Raw genomic sequence first — 5,315 nt, 5'->3', positions numbered from 1 at the left:
GTTGGCCAGATCCAGGCCTTTTTCTGGCTTGAACCACGTAGTAATGAGGTACCACACTGAAACAGTCAATTAAACCTGGTTGCGATTAATATTTTAGAGGATAACGCCGGTTATGGCTGGGTTAGTTCCGGTATTTGCAACCATCTGGCTCATACCTTCGCATTTTTTGCATTCTTGTTGGGCAGATCCTGGGCTTTTTCTGGTTTGGATCACGTAGTAATGTGGTACCACACTGAAGCAGTCAATTAAACCTGGTTCCGATTAATATTTTAGAGGATAACGCTGGTTATGTCTGGGTTAGGTATGGTATGTGCCCTGATCTTGCTCGTACTTCCGCATTTTACGCATACTTGTTGGCGAGATCCTGCGTTTTTTCTGGTTTGGATCACGTAGTAATGCGGTACCACAACGAAACAGTCAATTAAACCTGGATGCGATTAATATTTTAGAGGATAACGCCGGTTATGTCTCGGCTAGGTCTGGGATTTGCCATCATCTGGCTAGTACTTTCGCATTTCTCGCATACTTGTTGGCCAGATCCTGGGCTTTTAATGGTTTGGATCACGTAGTAATGTGGTACCACATCAAAGCAGTCAATTAAACCTGGTTGCGGTTAATATTTTAGAGGATAACGCCGGTTATGGCCGTGTTAGGTCTGGGATTTGCAATCATCTGGCTCGTACTTTCACAGTTTTCGCATACTTGTTGGCCATATCGTGGGCTTTTTCTGGTTTGAATCACGTAGTAATGTGGTACCACACTGAAACTGTCAATAGAAGTTGGTTCCGAATAGTATTTTAGAGGATAACGCTGGCTATTTCTGGGTTAGGTCTGGTATTTGCCCTCATCTGGCTCGTACTTTCGCATTTTTCGCATACTTGTTGGTAAGATCCTGGGCTTTCTCTGGTTTCCATCACGTAGTAATGCGGCACCACACCAAAGCAGTCAATTAAACCTGGTTGCGGTTAATATTTTAGAGGATAACGCCGGTTATGTCTGTGTTAGGTCTGGTATTTGCCCTCATCTGGCTCGTACTTCCGCATTTTTCGCATACTTGTTGATTAGATCCTGGGCTTTTTCTGGTTTGGATAACGTAGTAATGTGGTACCACACCGAAACAGTCAATTAAACCTGGTTGCGATTAATATTTTGGAGGATAGCGCCGGTTATGTCTCGGTTAGTTCTGGGATTTGCCATCATCTGGCTAGTACTGTCGCATTTCTCGCATACTTGTTGGTAAGATCCTGGGCTTTTTCTGGTTTGGATCACGCAGTAATGTGGTTCCACACCGAAGCAGTCAATGAAACCTGGTTGCGATGAATATTTTGGAGGATAACGCTGGTTATGTTTCGGTTAGTTCTGGTGTTTGCCCTCATCTGGCACGTACTTCCGCATTTTTCGCATACTTGTTGGCCAGATCCTGGGCTTTTTCTGGTTTGGATCACGTAGTAATATGGTACCACACTGAAACAGTCAATAGAAGCTGGTTCCGAATAGTATTTTAGTGGATAACGCTGGCTATGTCTGGGTTAGGTCTGGTATTTGCCCTCATCTGGCTCGTACTTCCGCATTTTACGCATACTTGTTGGCGAGATCCTGCGTTTTTTCTGGTTTGGATAACGTAGTAATGTGGTACCACACCGAAACAGTCAATTAAACCTGGTTGCGATTAATATTTTACAGGATAACGCTGGTTATGTCTCGGTTAGGTCTGGGATTTGCCCTCATCTGGCTCGTACTTTCGCATTTTTCGCATACTTGTTGGCCAGATCCTGGCCTTTTTCTGGTTTGGATCACGTAGTAATGCGGTGCCGCACCGAAACATTCAATTAAACCTGGTTGCGATTAATATTTTGGAGGAAAACGCCGGTTATGTCTCGGTTAGGTCTGGGATTTGCCCCCATCTGGCTTGTACCTTCGCATTTTTCGCCTACTGGTTGGTAAGATCCTGGGCTTTTTCTGGTTTGGATCACGTAGTAATGCGGCACCACACCAAAGCAGTCAATTAAACCTGGTTGCGATGAATATTTTGGAGGATAACGCTGGTTATGTTTGGGTTAGTTCTGGTATTTGCAATCATCTGGCTCGTACTTTCGCATTTTTCGCGTACTCGTTGGCCAGATCCTGGGTTTTTTCTGGTTTGGATCCCGTAGTAATGAGTTTCCACACAGAAACAGTCAATGAAACCTGGTTGCGATTAATATTTTAGAGGATAACGCCGGTTATGTCTGTGTTAGGTCTGGTATTTGCCCTCATCTGGCTAGTACTTTCGCATTTCTCGCATACTTATTGGCCAGATCCTGGGCTTTTAATAGTTTGGATCATGTAGTAATGTGGTTCCACACCGAAGCAGTCAATTAAACCTGGTTGCGATGAATATTTTGGAGGATAACACTGGTTATGTTTGGGTTAGTTCTGGTATTTGCAATCATCTGGCTCGTACTTTCGCATTTTTCGCGTACTCGTTGGCCAGATTCTGGGCTTTTTCTGGTTTGGATCACGTAGTAATGCGGTACCACACTGAAACAGTCAATAATAGCTGGTCCCGATTAGTATTTTTGAGGTTAACGCAAGTTCGGTCTGGGTTAGGTCTGGTATTTGCCCTCATCTGGATCGTCCTTTCACATTTTTCACATACTTGTTGGCCAGATCCTGGGCTTTTTCTGGTTTGGATCACGTAGTAATGCGGCACCACACCAAAGCAGTCAATTAAACCTGGTTGCGATGAATATTTTGGAGGATAACGCTGGTTATGTTTGGGTTAGTTCTGGTATTTGCAATCATCTGGCTCGTACTTTCGCATTTTTCGCGTACTCGTTGGCCAGATCCTGGGTTTTTTCTGGTTTGGATCCCGTAGTAATGAGTTTCCACACAGAAACAGTCAATGAAACCTGGTTGCGATTAATATTTTAGAGGATAACGCCGGTTATGTCTGTGTTAGGTCTGGTATTTGCCCTCATCTGGCTAGTACTTTCGCATTTCTGGCACACTTGTTGGCCAGATCCTGGGCTTTTAATGGTTTGGGTCACGTAGTAATGTGGTTCCACACCGAAGCAGTCAATTAAACCTGGTTGCGATGAATATTTTGGAGGATAACGCTGGTAATGTTTCGGTTAGTTCTGGTATTTGCAATCATCAGGCTCGAACTTTCGCATTTTTCGCGTACTCGTTGGCCAGATCCTGGGCTTTTTCTGGTTTGGTTCACGTAGTAATGTGGTACCACACCGAAACAGTCAATTAAACCTGGTTGCGATGAATATTTTGGAGGATAACGCTGGTTATGTTTGGGTTAGTTCTGGTATTTGCAATCATCTGGCTAGTACTTTCGCATTTCTCGCATACTTGTTGGCCGGAACCTGGGTTTTTTCTGGTTTGGATCCCGTTGTAATGAGATTCCACACAGAAAGAGTCAATTAAACCTGGTTGCGATTATTATTTTAGAGGATAACGCTGGTTATGTCTCGGTTAGGTCTGGGATTTGCCCTATTCTGGCTGGTACTTTCGCATTTTTTGCTTACTTGTTGGTCAGATCCAGGCCTTTTTCTGGCTTGGACCACGTAGTAATGAGGTACCACACTGAAACAGTCAATTAAACCTGGTTGCGATTAATATTTTAGAGGATAACGCTGGTTATGTCTCGGTTAGTTCCGGTATTTGCAACCATCTGGCTCATACCTTCGCATTTTTTGCATTCTTGTTGGGCAGATCCTGGGCTTTTTCTGGTTTGGATCACGTAGTAATGTGGTACCACACTGAAGCAGTCAATTAAACCTGGTTCCGATTAATATTTTAGAGGATAACGCTGGTTATGTCTGGGTTAGGTATGGTATGTGCCCTGATCTTGCTCGTACTTCCGCATTTTACGCATACTTGTTGGCGAGATCCTGCGTTTTTTCTGGTTTGGATCACGTAGTAATGCGGTACCACAACGAAACAGTCAATTAAACCTGGATGCGATTAATATTTTAGAGGATAACGCCGGTTATGTCTCGGCTAGGTCTGGGATTTGCCATCATCTGGCTAGTACTTTCGCATTTCTCGCATACTTGTTGGCCAGATCCTGGGCTTTTAATGGTTTGGATCACGTAGTAATGTGGTACCACATCAAAGCAGTCAATTAAACCTGGTTGCGGTTAATATTTTAGAGGATAACGCCGGTTATGGCCGTGTTAGGTCTGGGATTTGCAATCATCTGGCTCGTACTTTCACAGTTTTCGCATACTTGTTGGCCATATCGTGGGCTTTTTCTGGTTTGAATCACGTAGTAATGTGGTACCACACTGAAACTGTCAATAGAAGTTGGTTCCGAATAGTATTTTAGAGGATAACGCTGGCTATTTCTGGGTTAGGTCTGGTATTTGCCCTCATCTGGCTCGTACTTTCGCATTTTTCGCATACTTGTTGGTAAGATCCTGGGCTTTCTCTGGTTTCCATCACGTAGTAATGCGGCACCACACCAAAGCAGTCAATTAAACCTGGTTGCGGTTAATATTTTAGAGGATAACGCCGGTTATGTCTGTGTTAGGTCTGGTATTTGCCCTCATCTGGCTCGTACTTCCGCATTTTTCGCATACTTGTTGATTAGATCCTGGGCTTTTTCTGGTTTGGATAACGTAGTAATGTGGTACCACACCGAAACAGTCAATTAAACCTGGTTGCGATTAATATTTTGGAGGATAGCGCCGGTTATGTCTCGGTTAGTTCTGGGATTTGCCATCATCTGGCTAGTACTGTCGCATTTCTCGCATACTTGTTGGTAAGATCCTGGGCTTTTTCTGGTTTGGATCACGCAGTAATGTGGTTCCACACCGAAGCAGTCAATGAAACCTGGTTGCGATGAATATTTTGGAGGATAACGCTGGTTATGTTTCGGTTAGTTCTGGTGTTTGCCCTCATCTGGCACGTACTTCCGCATTTTTCGCATACTTGTTGGCCAGATCCTGGGCTTTTTCTGGTTTGGATCACGTAGTAATATGGTACCACACTGAAACAGTCAATAGAAGCTGGTTCCGAATAGTATTTTAGTGGATAACGCTGGCTATGTCTGGGTTAGGTCTGGTATTTGCCCTCATCTGGCTCGTACTTCCGCATTTTACGCATACTTGTTGGCGAGATCCTGCGTTTTTTCTGGTTTGGATAACGTAGTAATGTGGTACCACACCGAAACAGTCAATTAAACCTGGTTGCGATTAATATTTTACAGGATAACGCTGGTTATGTCTCGGTTAGGTCTGGGATTTGCCCTCATCTGGCTCGTACTTTCGCATTTTTCGCATACTTGTTGGCCAGATCCTGGCCTTTTTCTGGTTTGGATC

This window comes from Colletes latitarsis, unplaced genomic scaffold, assembly GCF_051014445.1.
Source record: "Colletes latitarsis isolate SP2378_abdomen unplaced genomic scaffold, iyColLati1 scaffold0002, whole genome shotgun sequence".
NCBI lineage: Eukaryota > Metazoa > Arthropoda > Insecta > Hymenoptera > Colletidae > Colletes > Colletes latitarsis.
Note: the sequence above shows the minus strand (reverse complement) of the source record.